The sequence below is a fragment of the Pinus tabuliformis genome, chromosome 3_2 (genome assembly GCF_031772625.1).
Source record: "Pinus tabuliformis cultivar Carrire ecotype Pingquan chromosome 3_2, CPIR1, whole genome shotgun sequence".
Classification (NCBI taxonomy): Eukaryota; Viridiplantae; Streptophyta; class Pinopsida; order Pinales; family Pinaceae; genus Pinus; species Pinus tabuliformis.
Window position 1 is genome coordinate 488412865 of NC_142302.1, and position 17651 is coordinate 488430515.

General features: G+C 38.1%; 1 pseudogene; it reads right to left on the reverse strand.

The window, feature by feature from the left end:
* Positions 1-15722: 15722 nt before the first annotated feature.
* LOC149181420 (actin-related protein 2 pseudogene) lies at positions 15723-16506 on the reverse strand (annotated as a pseudogene).
* Between the last annotated feature and the right edge of the window lie 1145 nt (positions 16507-17651).

Below are 17651 nucleotides of genomic sequence, written 5' to 3' on the forward strand. Positions count from 1 at the left end.
TCCCTCAAAGTACTATAATGGCTCCCATTTCATCCATGGAACTAATAAAAGTTTATATAAGGAAGATATTTGTAATAGACCCAATTTATATTCCATGTAATAAATGGGCATTATAAAGAAAGAAATAAAACCAAGGTCATCAGACATGTATTCCAAGTTAAATCAAGGGAAAAACATTACATTGGGAATCAATTGTGGTTAATTATTTATTGTCTATGGAAATTGGCATTGGCACTAGCAAAAGGAAAAGGGAAATAAATGCAATAATTCAAGAAATAAAGGAAAATAAGAGAAAAGGAAGATGAAGAGACAATAATATGCATGCAAGGGAATTTGAAGGAAAAATAAAAAGAAAAGAAAAGAAAAAATGAGAGAACATTTTAACACACTCTTGGACATTCTAGCATTCTCACTTGGACAAGGTGAGGATGTAACAACCCTGATGAAAATTCATGTAAAAATATAGATAAGGCCACAACTGATGGAACAAGTATTCCAAGATGAATGCTAGGTAGGACATCTTGGTGTGGGTGTTCATTTCAGTTTATTATGGCTAAAAGAAATTGGCAAAGGAAATGGCTAAGGCTTTGGAAAGGCAGGAAGCATTAATTGGAATTTATTTATGAAAATAAAGGAAATTAGGAGAAAATGAAGGTGAAAGGCCACAGGTTGCATGCGAGAAGGAAAATGAAGGAAAATAATGGAAAATGAAGAAAATAGAGGACTCTTTCATTAAAAGGCTTCTCAGGATCAGTTGGTAAGCTCTTAGTTAGTGTAATCTCTTGGCTCAAGTTTTGGCTATACTAGCTTTGCATGGAATCAAGAAAGGAAAAGAAGGCAAGAAGAAGGAAGCAGAAAGAAAGGAAGAGCATGATCAAGAAGCTACATCATGGTTCTTTGCAGGTACCAATTTGCATGTGTCATTTCCATGCTAGATTTTGCATGAATGGTATTGCATATGGTTCTTTTGTTGTTATTTCATGGGTTTTCCTAGGTGTAATAGTGTTTTCAACCTAGCCTTGCCATTTCTAGATAGTCATTGTGTGATGGGGTTCTCATGTTTTGGTTGATCTAGATTTCTGGATGGATTCGAAGCTGAGTGGGGTGGATCTCCAAAATGACAAAGCACATGGCATAGTGGTCCCTAAACTCGAGAGTGGATCATAGTAAATCCACTGGCCTAGTGACCCCTAATCCAGACTTTGGGTTGTGGTAAAGCCATTATTGTGTTGCATTTGTGGGCCTAGGAATCCTTACTGGTGAATGGCAGGATATATGGTAAATCCAAGAGCTATTTTTCTCTCCATTGGGTCCAATAAGCCTGAGTTTGGGATATCATGTAAAGCCTAGAGAGTCTTGGTTTAGGGCCTAGTGATCCAGGTTCGGATTGCGGTAAAGCCTGAGAGACTGGGAGACAAGAAAATTGCTCATGGTGTAGGTGGAGAAATCCAGTGGCATCCCTGCTTGTTTGGCCTAGTGATAGTGTGGAGATTATGGTAAATCTTATTATGATGTGTTCATTGGGTTGGCCTAGTGATCGAGGATAAATAATGGTAAAGCCTAGTTTCTATTGATGAGGATGAGGTGGTTTAGCATCGGTATGCCCTAGTTGGTTCTTTTGGTTTGAGTCCCACATTCATGCTGGGAATATGGCATGGGGGTGAATGACTGAAGGGAGATTTGGCTCAGGTGTTATATGGTTAGGCGGAACATGGTAGTCCCATCTCCGATTGGTTTATTGCATTCATCAATGAGAAATTCATTCTCTTGATTTTTAAGTGTAAATGTTTTGATGTGTATGTGGATTTTATGGCTAATATGCTTATGATATTTATGTTCCTATTATGTTGGTTATATGTATGTTTTATGACAACATACATATATGGCTCTTAGCATGTTTTTACTCTTAAATGAATGGATAATGTATCTATGGCCTAATAGATGATAATGCAACAAATGACATGAGGGAGAAATGCTTCATAGTGATTCTTAGAGAAGTATGAGATCCCTACACTTAATTCTATTGTTTACACCTGTAGATTACATGTTTATGATATGTTTGATGAAATGCTTGGCATGGCTAGTAAGGTTTTGATGAAGGCCTTGTTTAACTTATTGCTTTTGCATCATTGTTTCCTTGTTTTCTTACTGATATCAAGCTATCATTCCATTCTGGGCAGTGACCTGGGGCTTTGGGCCTGGAAATGTGGCTCAAATCTTGGGGTTGCTAGCAGCCAAGCCTGTGAGAGTGACTTTGGGTTTCTGGACTCTCTCTTGCCTATAGCATGAGAGAAACTGAAGCTTAAGATGTCCAAAACATTAGTGTGACCCAAGGACATGAGGTCTAAGTGGATGACATGTCTCCTAAGGTTCTTATTGCTGATGTGGATAGGTTGGTTGATGTGTTCCATTGATTTCACTTCCTTAAGCCCACATAGGAGATCGAATCCAATCATAGTGGTCTCTTGCCACGTGTTTACCTCAGTTGGCTAGCTACTTGAGTAGATGTGTGAGGAGGGTGTTACAAAGTAGTATCATAGTGTGGTTTCTCTCTCCTTGGGTGAATGTGATGGTCATGCATGGATGTCAGTTGTGTGTGTGTATCTTACACTTGCATTCCATGTGGTTGTTGCATTACATAATGATTGGTCATGATGGTAGTAAGGTTATTATGAGAAACTTGATATTGATTTTATGGAATGCATCATCAGGAGTATATGACTACTTACAAATTATATGCAGCTTGATTACATTCTTGTTGTTAGGTAGCATTCTTGGTTGTTTGATTACATGTATTAGTCTTGTAGGTTGGTTACAAGAATTGATTGCTTATGCTTGACTACATTCATTCATGCGTATGTGTATTTGATTAGGCATTTATTATGCATGTTGATGGTTGCATGTGACAATGTGTACAATGGAGTATTGGTTGTCATCATGCATGAGGTCATGGTTTGTGTGGTTACTACGATCATGTATTGATGACTGGACTCTAGCTAGAATGATGTGTATATGGTTTGGTACTCATGTGTTATATGTCTATATGCAGGTGTCATGCATCTATGTTCTTGGTTATAGTTATGCATGAATAGTAGGTCAAACATGCCTTGTGAAGTCGTGGTATGCAATATAGGTTATCAAGTCGATATTGGTATGTTATGATGTTAATATGTTGGTTGAGATATTGCAGAACATGCAGATCATCATAATGAGGTTGCATCATTGGAATTTTGGGTAAGAGCAGAACGTCATACAGGTATTGTATGTTCGGCATGCATATATGTAAGTCAAGGATTGTTATATGCATTAGGTTTATATACATTAGTTTTATACACATCTCTCTTGATGTTATGGTTAGATACATGATAGATTCTAGTTGATTAGTGTAGTCATATGCACATGTGTCGAATAGTCATGAATGATAGTAACCTATGGTTATATGCATTTCTATTGTTGTTTAAGGTTAGATAACTTAAAAATTATATTATATGTTGTTAATGAAGTATCTTACATGTTAACTTGTTGTTGATAAATGATAGTTAGCTTGATGATTAGGGTTATAGAATTTATACCTTGATGTTATATGTATCACAGTAAGTGGGATTTCCCTACGTAGATGGTTATGGATACAATAGTTAGGTATGAGCTGACATATTTGTGATATGGTGTTGTACTAATCTAGATTGACTTTGCATATGTGTGAACGAAAATTGTTTATGAGTTAGGATGTGAACATATTAGTTAGTTATTGTTATGGATATCATGACCTTACTTGTGTTTGAGCTGATACGCTATGAAGTTATATCATGCTAATTTGGATTGATTGTGCAGACAATATAGCCTCTCCTAAGATACATTAATTTATGAGCTCGCTTATGTTGTATATTTGATGCTTGACGGTTTGATTATGTCATATGGTTGATTTATTTAACATGGTATGTTACAAGCTGGTTGGATGTTTTATGAATTTCATAATATGATTATGTGTTCCAATGATGTTGTTTTAAAATGATTTTAACAACACGTATCTGTTGAGGTAGTTGATATGTACTTGAATGTAGTTGACAGTTGTAGCATTATGTCTAATGACTATGAGTTGACAATGGGTTATGACTTGATTCTTTGTAAAAGTTGATTTCAAATTGATAGATATGTGATTGACATGTGAGAGAAGTTGTAGGAAACATGCTTTCTATTATCATGACAAGGTAATAGTTGATGTATTTATATAATTAACAATTGGGTGATGTGACAATACATAGTAAGCCTCAATTGCAGCAAGGTAAAAGGTAAAGGAAAGGAATTAGGCAAGAATTCCTTAGGCAAGAATTCCTTTAGCTATGTTTGGAAACCCTAATTCCAAATGAATGAGTTCTTCGCATACAGGAAGTCTTATTAACCTTGATTTGTCTGAAATTATGTGGATATGTGTTCTATTCATGGACATGAAATTGACAAATATATTAGGTAGTTTCTAGTTACATGTGGATTTGTCAAGGAATTGGAGTCCCTTGAGAGATGGCATGGACATCCTTAGCTACAAGGAAATGTTCTTGCCACAACAAGATAAGGTATTTGGTGTATGGTTATATTATTTATGGATTGATAGTTATGTGTTTATGGTGGTATGATGCAGGGAGTTGCATGGAAAGAGAGGTTTCCATGAAATATTGAAGAAGGCTTAGGTTGAGATTTCCTTGGGAACCATGCCGATTGAGTCATGTTGTCTGTGATTAGTCTTGTGCTTTTGGTATTTTGTTATTTTTACACTTGATTTTGAATATTGCAGTGTGTCTGGTGCATAACTATGCCACTTTATTGTAGTGTCGTGTTGTTATTGGTTTTAATGGTTCTCTTCTTGTTTGTTTCTTAGCTTTCCTTTTATGTTTTGAGTCTTGGGAATTGGTTTGGGGGAGAGGAAAAGTTGATGGAGCTAATGGAGATATATGTGGTACCCGATAGGTAATGTAAGACCTAGATGAAGCTTGAGGCATGAATAAGTGTAGCGGAAGGTAAGACTATGATAGTTGATTGGATTGATTGGGTCCATTGTGGTAAATGGACAGTGGAAATAGAGGCATGTGAAAGGTAACTGGAAAAGGTAAAGTAAATGGATCTAAGGTTTTGAATGCCTTAGCTATGTTGGGAATGATTGTTCTCAATGTTGTGCATGTTATGCATGAATAAAGGAAGTTCTCTTAACCTAGACCTTATAATATCTGGCAATTTTGTTGTGATCATGATTATGCTAATATTTATATACATATGTACGTATGTATGTCATTGTCTGACAGAATGATGATTGTTTTATGCTAATGATTATATATGTATGTATCTATATATATAAGTCACTATCTGACATGGTCATCAGGAATTATCCTTGTGGAGGAATGATTACTTACACAGGTGAATGACATGAATAGGTTCTTGGTATTACAAGGAACCAATTGAGAATAATAGTCATGACAAATATACAAGGCTAGTATCATACGGTTATGAGTTGATATTATGTGATTATATTATGTCTATGTTATGGATAGGCTATACCGAGGGATACAACAATGAAATGAAAGTAGTGTGGTTTGCGACATGCTGGGACAAGCATGGATAAGACATTGGAAGCAAGGTTGCTTGGCAGAGATAGTGTGGTTCTAGATGTGTGGTACTGTTGTTGTGCACATGATGTTATGTGCATATAGATGTTGGATATGTCATGCTATGTACATATTGTACTGTGTGCATTATGTATACACAACATTGTGTCCATATGGTGCTCTGTACATGTTGGATATGTGGTGTTGTGTATAGATGACGCTATGTACATGTTGGATATGAAGTGCTATGTACAGGTGGTGTTATGTGCATGTTGTACATGTGGTGCTATGTACATATGATGTTGTGTGCATGATCGTACAAGTAGTGTTGCGTGCATGTGGTGACGTGTAAATGTTGTACAAGTGACATTGTGTGCAAGAGGTGTTGTGTACATGTCATGCATGTAGCACTGTGTACATGTGGTGTTGTGTACATGTCATGTGTGTGGTACTATGTGCATGTGGTATTTTGTGCACATTGTATAGTCATGCAGTATACATGCGACATTATGTACACATTGTGCAGGTGGTGTCGTGTACATGTGAAGTTGTGCACGTGTTGTGTAGGTGGTTGCAGTGTACAGGTGGTATCGTGTACAAGTGGTACATATGGTACTGGTGTAGATGCATGTATTGCATGGTGTTCTATGATGTGTATAGTTGTGTGCGTGTGATGCACACTATGTGTATGTTCACATGGTTGAAGAGAATGCATAGGGTGTTTGTCTAGTGTGGCAACTGATCCAGAGTGCATACAAAATAAAGGCAAAGGTAGAAGCTAAGAATTAATGAAAGGATAATATCAACATTTTATTTCAGTTTTATTATGCATGTGATTTATGACTATGGCATATGATGATTACATGTGATCTATGATTATGGTTTATGATGGTTACATGTGATTTACGATGTTTATATATGATGGTTGTGTTTTAAGCTAACCTAATGTGATGTGTTTATACATGATTATTTGGTCAACGATATTAGTTTGACTTGTTATGACAGGAAGCAAACAAGATTGCGAGTGTACCTTATTGATGAGCTACCAATGAGGTATGATTTGAAGTTATTTCAATTTATTTTGAATCTAATGGGAGTTATGTGCTTGGTACATGAAGCATGGAAATTTTTGGTTCGGTAGTTGAAACTGACTGCAAGTATTAGTAGCAAAATAAATTGGAACATGTAGCAGTATGCTAGTAAAGCACTTCAGGAGCAGGGCCCTTATGGAGAACTGGTACCCAATAGTGTCCATTGATTTCCATGAGCATGATATGAACATTATGATGGTTGAGGTAGGTATAAGCCTTGGTTTTGTATCTTTCAGTGCGAGGAAGCATTGCCAAGGGATGGATCACCGAGGATAGGGGATGCGGGAGAAATTGGAAGGTGAGTGACTGCATGGAAGGGGGTGACTATATTTCCTGAGGGACTGTGTAGTAGAGAAGGGAAGGTCGCAAATATATTGGTTTTGGTCATTAGCTTTGTTAGATGGAATCAGATGCTCATTGGGAGTATGTTTATGGACAATGAATGAAATTTTTTCATTGAGAGGACAAGTGGTGCAGGATTGTAATGATGGACATTGGATGCAGCTTTGACTGTGGTAGTGGATTCTTGACTTCTTGGGAAGGAGGTGAATCTTGGTATTACATTGAGGATGGAGGTGTGAGACTCTAGATTTCCTTGTTGATTGATACATGAATCATATCCTTTTATTTGTTGGTTTAGAAAATGTTCATATGTCTATATGTGGTTATTGTAAATATCGTAATTTCAGTTATGTTATAAAGCTCCAATATTTGGTATGGATGTTATCTGGCGATGTTGTCATGATGATTTTCTTTTGAGAATTTATTTCATTGTAAATACAACAATGAGCTAAGTTATAAAGCTCCACGGGAAGTATGTTTTCTTTTCAATGGTTTTACTGAGGTCATGGTGTGGTTTAACACTGAGGATGGTGTTCCACCAAGGGGGATGGTTCTATAAAAGCCTTGGCAAAAATTCATGTAAGATATATATATATATATATATATATATATATATATATATATATATATATATATATATATATATATATATATATATATATATATATATATATATATGGCCTTGAATGACGGGACACATATTCCAAGCTGAATTTTGGGTAGGACATCCTGGTGTCAATGTTCATTTCATTTTATATGGATAAAGGAAATTTGCAAAGGTAATGGCTAAGGCATTGGAAGGGCATGAGGCATTAATTGGCATTTATTAATGAAAAAAAAAGGAAACTAGGAGAAAAGGAAGGTGGAAGATCACATGTTGCATGTGAGGAGGAAAATGAAGGAAAATAATGGAAAATGTGTTATCACTTGGATTTAACCTCAGGCTAAAGGAAGGCAATGCTAGGGTAACCAGAAACCACGCTTAGCTAAGTAGCTAGGTCTACTAGGCCAGGAGAGGACTCTCTCCATAAGGATCTTAGCCAAGATGACTAGATCAGGAAAATAATATTAGGCTAGGTATAGTAGCACAACGTTTGGTTTGATTTGAAGGGGTTCTACTGGATCAAGAGGAGCCAGAGAGTTTGGGCAAGGAAACTAGGTCAAAATTGCAGGGTGTTCGATCGGGAAAGGTAGGTATGAATCTTAGCACTCTAGGGTTTTATTAGTGAGGTGATTTAAGACCAGTGAGAAGCTAGGAAGAGCATGTGATCATCATGGATCCTTCCTAAACTGTAGAAAACATAAATTGTGAATATTTTCCCAAAGTAGAGAATTAATGTTATGGATTCTCCCTATAAACTTGAAAACATCCACTTAGAAGAAATGAAATGATTAATGAAGTACACAAAACATTTAAACATATGATCAAAAGAGAGGAAACTAAAATAAACACCATACCACATGGATCCCAAAGAAATAGATGCAATTTATGATTAATCTCCTACTTGACTAATACAAAGTGATGTCTTTTCAAAACCTATGCATCTAGCTAAGTCCAACCCTTTACAATGGAAATAAGACGAACATATAGACATGAATAACCTCCTCCCATCCTCAGGAGTCGAATCCCTAAGATGAGGAGCTATTCTAACCAACAATGAACAAGAAACTAGAATCTAGGCATCCTAACAACTTGCCTCTAAAAGTGAGGAAACTGATTCATTTGTGCTTAAAGTGACTTTTAATCTAATAAATATTTCTAATACTTATTACCCATCATATTTACAAGCCAAGTCATAACTTACATTGTTAAAACATCCTCCATGAGGGAAAATCCATGATCATAGTCAAAACACAGTGAAATGGCAATCTCGTGCAAAATTTGTCCTACGCACAGCACCACTGGCCCTATGCGTAGCGCCACTTTTAGGTCCCTTCTGGAGGCTTTCTTGGCCTCCAAATTGAGCTCATGATAGCTCATTGAAAATATCTTCAAGTCTACTTACCAAAACGTCTGTAATTTCTTCATTTGAATCTCATTTGACTCCTCAAAAGTTTATTCTCCCAAGACTACTTTTGTGTGTCCAAAAAGTGGGAGAAAGGTCATTCTTGGGGTTTTTTTTGACCTTTTAGTAGACCAGTTCTACTCCAAAAGCTTAGCAAGTTCATAAGGTGCATGTACTCATTGCTCTGAATAAAAAATGCAAGCCATTTGTTCATTGGGTATCCCTAGGAAAAGCGCACCACCAGTGGCACTATGCGTAGAGCCAAAATTCCTGTGTTAAAATTTCCAAAATTTTACAAAGGCAAAAATTCCTCCAAATTTGATCAAAATTGGTGAGAAACACCATCATCAAGAATCTTGATGAGCCAAGGGATACTTAGTAAGAAAAATAAGCCTATCCTCCTCCTTTTTGCCTTTGAGATCCCATCTTAGCCTTGCTTTCATATGCTTGACCCTTACATTGCAAATCTTGTTTCGGGTCCTGTAGTGGTAGGCCATGTGCCTGATGATCTGGTTGTCCCTATTGGCCCTTTGCAACAGCTTTTCTGAGTTCAAATTGACTCTTTCAAGCCAAATTGCTCTATCACTCTCAATTGAAGTCAAAGTGACCGGTTCTTTTTCCTCTTGCATTATTGATTTACCCTTGTCACTTTGTCTCTTTGCCTTGAGAAGTTCCTCCTCATAATCTTTTTCTTCTCTGTCCATGTTTTCCAAGCTTTGAGGTTGTGTACTCCTAGAAAAGGGATGGAGGAGGTAAGTAAGGGTGATTATGGATAAGGGAAGGGAAGTGATCTTGTGGGGTATTTGTTGGACTAGGTAAACATGAAAATGAGTGGGAGGGTATGAAACATGAAAATGAGGAAGAGGGGCTAGAGTTTTAGGGTATTTCTTTGGGGACGAAGGAAAAAGGGATATGGAGTGATATGGAGTGTTAGGCAGGAGGGTTTTTAGGGTTTTAGGGATAAGTGATGGTAGGAATAGTAAGGGTTAGGATTTTAAGGCATAAATAGAGGAGATTCTATGGTTTCACATTTAGCATAGCAAATTATCCTTAAATGCATTAATTGAAAGCCAAGGATGAAGTTCAAGGGTAACACTTACTTGTTTAAGGGGTAAAGAAGAAAAATTTGGTCTTTTTGGGTGGTAGGAGGTCATTTTGGCCCTTTCTGGCTCTACGCATAGTACCACCTATAGGTGTGTAACACCTCTCTCTACACACTGTGCTGTTCATTTTTTCACTGGGAAAGCTAGCCTACCCGCAACGCTCCAGCCTCTAAGCACAATGCTCCGACCTTTATGTGCAGCGTGACTTCAAGTTGACTTTTGGTTGCCTTCCTGATGTCCAAATTGAACCATGATAGCTCATTGGAGATCTATTCCTGTCTACTTTCTATAACATCTTGAATTTTTCAATTTGGAGCTCATTTTCCCTGTGGAAAGCTCAATCTCCCAAGACTAGTCAAAATGTGCAGAATGAGGCTACCAAAATGCAGAGTGTTGTTGCAGTCAATTTTGGAGGTCTTACTCAACTCTAAATTGAGTGCATGATAGCTCATTGGAAATCTATGTTTGTCTAGTTATCATTTGACTCATCAAGCAAGTCATTTGGACACTCCAGCTAGGAGAAATCATGATTTTCCCAAGGTCACTCCAGAATTGTAGCAACTCTCCTGTGGCAAATGATTGTTTGGACATTTCTCCCAAACCATGAGACCTATGTAAAAATCGAAGAAGGTTTTTCTTCTTGGGTCTATGATGGAAAAAAACCTCTCTCACTTTTGTGAAATGCATCTTTTCTTTCTCAAAAACATCATTTGAATAAAAGCTTTCCTAATGTGTGGAACAGGGGATTTGTAGAAACAAAGGGAAATGAAGTGGATGAGGGGCTTCTAAATTCTTGAGAAAATTTTGGGAAGTAGGGAGGGATGTTAGGAAGCATGGGAAAGTGGAATTTCAAGGATTGAGTGAGGGGAAGGGGTCCAAAAGGGCAAAACACAAGCCTAGCCTAGGAAAGTGTCAAATTGTAGCAATATGCTAGGGTTTGTGGGAAAATGATGAATTTGAGGGATATAAGTGATGGGAAGTGTTTAGGAAGGTATATTAAATATAGGGGAAGGTGTATGAGCATCAGGATACAAGTTTTGTTGATGATTTGACCATCCAAGAAAAATTACCTTCAAAACCCTAGGAGAGGGAAATGAACCTTACCTAAGTACAACTGAAGCACAAAAAAGGTGTAAAATGACCCATTGGAACCTAAAATAATGAGCAGAATTCTTTGAATGATGGTACAATCAGCCGAATGGTGACATGGACCAATAGTTGGAAAACTTTGGAAGGAGTGAAAACAATCCTAGACCTAATACCTAGTGACCAAATTTTACTTGAAGACTCATTAAAATGACAAAAAATTGACTTTGACACCCCAAGACCACTTTATAAGAGCATATCTGATCAATGGTTGAAGGCTATAAAGACTGGCACTGACAAAATGAAGAAAATAGCGGTGTCATTCATAAAAAGGCTTCTGAGGATCATTTGGTAAGCTCTTAGTCAGTGTAAGCTCTTAGCACAAGTTTTGGCTATGGTTTTGCATGGAATCAAGAAAGGAAAAGAAGGAAAGAAGAAGGAAGGAGAAAGCAAGGAAGAACATGATCAAGCAACTACAACATGGCTCTCTTCAGATATCGCTTCGTATGTATTATTTCCATGCTAGATTTGGCATGCATGGTATCACATGTGGTTCTTTTGATGTTATGGAAGGGGTTTTTCTATGTGTAACAGTGTTTTCAGCCTAGCCTTGCCATTTTTAGATAGCCATGGTGTGATGGGGTTCTCATGTTTTGGTTGATTTGAATTTCTGGATGGATTTGAAGTTGAGTATGGCAGATCTTCGAAATGATAGAGAACATGGCCTAATGGTACCTAAATTAGACTGTGGATCATGGTAAAGCCATTAGCCTAGTGACCCCTCAGTGAGACCGTGGGTTGTGGTAAAGCCATGACTGTGTTACCTTGGTGGGCCTAGGAATACTTTCCCGTGAATGGGAGGATATACGATAAAGAGAAGAGGTGGTTTCCTCTCCGTTGGGCTTAGCAATATCGAGTTTGGGATATGTAGTAAAGCACTGAGAGTGGGTCTCAGTTTAGGGCATAGTGATCTAGGTTTGGATTGTGGTAAATCCTGAGAGACTAGGATATAGGAAAATTCCTCATGGTCTATGTGGAGAAATCCAGTGGCATCCATGCTTGTTTGTTCGTGGAGATCGCAGTAAAGCCTATCATGATGTGTTCATTCTGTTGTCCTAGTAATCCGGGATTGATTACAATAAAACCTGGTTTCTATTGATGAGGGTGAGGTGGTTTAGCCTTGGTATGCCTTGCTTAGTTCATTTGGTTTGAGTCCCACATTCATGCTTGGAATATGGCACGAGGGTGAATGGCTAGACAGAGATTTGGGTTAGCCATTCTATGGTCAGGTGGAACGTGGTAGTCCCATCTCTAGTTGGTTTATTACATTCATTAATGAGAAATTAATTCCCTTGATTTTCATGTGTAAATATATTGATGTATATCTGGATTTTATGTCTAATATGCTTATGATATTTCTGTTCCTATTATGCTAGTTATATGTATGTTTTATGACAACAACTATGTATGGCTCTTAGCATGTTTTTACTTGTAAATGAATGGATAATGTATCTATGGACTAATATATGATAATGTAGCAAATGACATGAGAGAAAAATGGTTCATGGTGATTCTCAGATAAGTATGAGATCCTTACACTTAGCTTTGTTGTTTACACCTATAGGTTACATGTTAATGATATGTTTGAAGAAATTCCTAGCATTGCTAGTAGGGGTCTAATTAAGGACTTGTTTAACTTATTTCTTTTGGATCATTGTTTCCCTATTCTTTTACTGATCTTAAGCTATCATTCCATTCTAGGTAGTGAATCGGGGCTCTAGGTCTGAAAATGTGTCTCAAATCCTAGGTTTGTTTGCATAGCATTGAGAAATTTAGTCTGTAGTCACTGGAAAGCTAGCCTGTGAGAGGAACCTTGTGTTTCTGGATGCTTTATTTCCTATAGCATGAGAGAGACTGAGGCTTAGAATGTCCAAAACATTAGTGGGACCCAAGGAAAGGAGTTCTGATTAGCTGACATGTCTCCTAATGTTTTTGTTGCTCATGTGGATAGGTTATTTGATGTGTTCTATCGATTCCACTTCCTTAAGGCCACACAGGAGGATGAATCCAATCATAGTAACCTCTTGTGGCATGTTCACCTTGGTTGGCTAGTTACTTGGGTAGATGTGTGAGGAGGGTGTTAGAAAACAAAAGAGGAGAGAGAAGTTTGACACAAGGAGGACACCAACTAGCAAGCAAGGAACAAGCATGGAAAATAAAATGAGCACAAGAGGAATTGGATAGTAGTAAGTAAGGGAAGAAATCAAGAAAAGAGAGAGAAGCTAGCCAAATGAGTTTTCCAGGTAACAGGTTGCATGTATGATTATCTTGTTGGGACTTGAATTTGTGGTTCATGTATTTGTTTTATTGGTTATTTTTCTATCATTGGCATGGGATTTTCCTAGATTGACAATGATATACAACCTTGCCTATGTCATTTCTCGAATAGCCATAATGTAGTGGGTTCTCTATTTGGTTGAGCTTTGGATTGTCGGTACATTTTTTATTTCGATTGAGGTCATCTCAGGAAAATCCCAAGGGTTGGGATGGAGATGGTTTTCTTCAAGAAGCCCCTAATAGGTGGATAGAGTCAAGAAAATTCCTCTAGGTATGGTGAATAAATTTTGAGGAATCCAATCTTGTGTTGGCTTTAGTGATCTTTGGACTAGTTTAGGTGAGATCATTATGGCTTGAGGGTGGAGGTCATTCAATCTCTGGATTTCCTATTTGGTTATGCTTTGGTTTATACCTTGCAATCCCACATTTAGTCTTGGAATATGGAATGGGGATGATTGGATCAAAGAGAGATTTGGTTCAACCTGTTAGCGCTTGAGATTTCACCCTAGGCTGAGGAAGGTAAACCTTCAAGGCTACATCAAACCATTTCACCTCGTAGCTAGCCCTACGAGGTATGAGAAGGCTCTCTCGGGTCAGATTTGATAGATCTTTCAATAGGATTAGGCTGACCAATTAAGAATAAAGATTTTAGGCTAGTAAATTGATAGGGGGTTTGATTTGATGATTTTTGGGGTTTTTTTTTATGGAATGATGGGGCTTTTCTGGGCTACATGGGCAAAATCACAGCTTCAAACAGAAAAATATAATGACTACACAGGTTGTCAACTGAGGCAAGGTAGGCATGCAATTTAACACCAAATCTGGTTTCAAACGGGATGGCAAGACTGGTGAGGAGTTAAGGAGGGCAGACAATAACTCTGAATCCTCCTTAAACAGTAGAAAACATCGAATGCGAACAAACTTATAGGAGGAGCATATAATACTATGAATTCCTACCTAATCACTTCATTTGTTCAGCTTGAAAGGGTCATGAAATGAAATGGAATATAACTGATTACATATGAGACAAAGGGAAAAACTCATGCTAAATCAACATACCACATGAATCTCAGCAAACAGAGCTGTGAAATTCCATTAAATTCTCTGCAGAAAACTGTACATTACAAAGCTCTCTGCTTCTCCAGCAGCTCCCAGCGCTCAGAAAAAACTCTCCTCCCTCCTCTCTCTTTTTTACAAATGATTTTTTTTTAAATACATAAACAGCTCAGAAGGAAACCGATCCATGAAAAGATGGAACTGTTTCAACTGGCACTATGAAAAATAGTAAAAAGCCACCCCTCTGTTCCTAAAGATCAGTGCATACAATAAATAAACCAAACAATTTTTCCCTACAGGTCGATAAAAAATGAGCTGTTCAGCTTTAATTGCAAAAATCTGCGTTCTGCGTTCTAATTTTAGCTGCGGTCCTTTCACCTTTTTGCTACCGTTTGAATAAAACCTTTCATTTTTTAATAAAAATGCTAGCACTTCACAACAGCGTAACTGCTGCAAGACAAATCCTCGCTCACAGACACCTGGAAGTTTCAATCGGTTTGGTTTGATACACCTAATGAAATGAGGTGTAGTGTTTTCCAGTCGCTGCATCAAAAAGTTGCCCCTTCCAAGCGCCACACCGCCCTCGATCCCACAAAAATCTCCAAAGAATCCCAACAATCTTTGGCGAAAATCACGGAACAAACTCCTGTCTGCCGCAGGTTCCCCATGATCTGGAACGCATCATCTGTTTACATTTGAAAGTGACTTTCTGTGCAGAGGAGGGGTGCTACTTTATCTGTAGCAGGCATACCATCTAATGGCAATAGAATTTGGCTGCCGAGATAGCCAGTCAACATCATCAATACCGACAATCATCAATTTTATTATAAACATAAACACATTTGATATATTTCCGGTTCCCTTCAATGCTACCTGAAGATAGCGATCATGTATTTCTCTCTCCAAGCGACTTGGCAAACCAGGATACATTTTACTTCCTCCACTAAGAACAATATGTTGGTACAGAGACATACGATTGTCTATGTCCATTTCCTGAATACAACGAAACACCATATCCGCCATACCATCTCCTTCAACATCTGTGACCTCCTATGCAACAATAAGGAAATAGGGATTAATATATGATAATTTTGTTGATGTTCCACCTCACCATGTCATTCCGAACAAGAAGCTTTGTGGAATTGGTGTGAATAGAGCTTCAGGTGTTTGAAAGCGTTCAGTGCCGGCTTTTATCACCCTTCCGTCTGGCAACATATAGTTCTTAACCAGGATAGTTGTTTCGAATCCTAACTGGTACTCTCGCTTGTAGTCATAACTTACATAGCAGAGTTGCTCCTTTACTTCCCTGACAGTCTCAAAATCTGCAGTTCTATTTAATGCATACCCACGGCGAAGAAGAAGATCCAAAAGATAAGAGGTAATGTGACGTCCAGCTATATTCATACGTTTTGTGAGATGTGGAAAGGAATAGCCATCAACGACAGGCACCACATGGGTCACACCATCTCCAGAGTCTACAACAAGACCAGTCAATAGCCCTTGGGCATACAATGTCAGAACAGCTTGAATTTGGATAAAGACACTCGCAAAGTTGTACTTCTCAAACATAGTCTCAATCATTTTTTCACGGTTCTTTGAAGGATTTGAGAGGTGGATCTGTCAATAAAATTTTACACTCTGACGGATCTATCTTCAACTCATTGTAAAATGCATGATCCCAAATGTAGCCCATATCCTCCCAATTTTGGATGATTCCATTGTTAACAGGATAGGTGATATCAAGCTGATTGCGAAGATCTGCACATGCTTCTCCTATAACAATGTCCTTTAATGTTTCATCTACCAATGACTCTTCATATCGCAACATTGGTCTACCAACGATGCAAGGAAACACTGAAGTTGGAAAATTTTCCCCTGCACAGCCACACTTGACATAATGAAAAACATCCCTGAATATCGACAACACATGATCATCGTCGTCCTCATCCTGCTATCTTGCCTCTCTGGTTTTGCTATTATGGTCACCAGTGGCGTCAGTCCACAGTAGTTGTCTACATTGTAGAAGAACACCACAATTTAAATCTGAATTTGACTGGAATAAAAATATTATACTAATTACATGAGGTGATTATGAAGAAATGGCATGAGAATTTGCAAGACAAGCTTGTCTACGCCCCAAAAAAATGCTGCACCGAACCATGCAAAACAGACCGGCAGGGCACACCATAGCTAAAAGTTTATTAGCTTCGCCACATGCTGCGGTCATTTGGTCCATTACACCACAAGGAGCTCCAACAATATGATTTTCCACCTTTTGACAAAGTAGAGCCAACTCCCTTGGCGGAATGTTCAATCCATGTGCAGCAGCAATTGCAGACATTGTAGCAACCTCTAAAGCAGCAGAAGATGACACACTTTTTCCATGGGGTACCCCTGAAGAGACCAGTATGCTGATACTATCATTGAACTGCGCACCCAGCTCACAAATTAAAACAAGAATTGTTCCCGCAACATATGCAGCCCATTTCTGGGATGGGTCCTGTGAAAAATATTTCCGTGCTTTCTCATAGGTAATAGGGTCATTTGCATCCAAGAAATCTGCTAAATCCATGTCAAACGTTGGAGCTCGATTGCTCAGTTCTGAACCAAATGAGACAATCTGCACCACAGGTCTAAATCCTTCCCCTCTTTTGAATTGAAATCAATGTCCAAACTTGCCAAACTCTTCAAGAAAGCAGCTGTGTCTGGAAAGCCACGTATGTCTCCATGGAGAATGTCGAACTCCTCAATATAGTTCCTTGGTAGAAGTCACAACACATTCATTTCTCTCTTCACCAGGCGTCACAGAACGAAGTCCAAGCTCATTTTCTGCATGTGTATACCATTCTGGAATGCTAATATCACGTCCAGGAATCCTCTGTAATTGAAATCCAAGAACAATGGCATCTCGCAATCTTCTTGCTCCACACATGAATCTCTTCACTGTCATCCAAAAGCAACATTAATGATTTCTTCTTCAAAACCCTGTTTTGAAGAAGAATCAATCTCATGTTGAGACGGAGTCTAACATTGGCT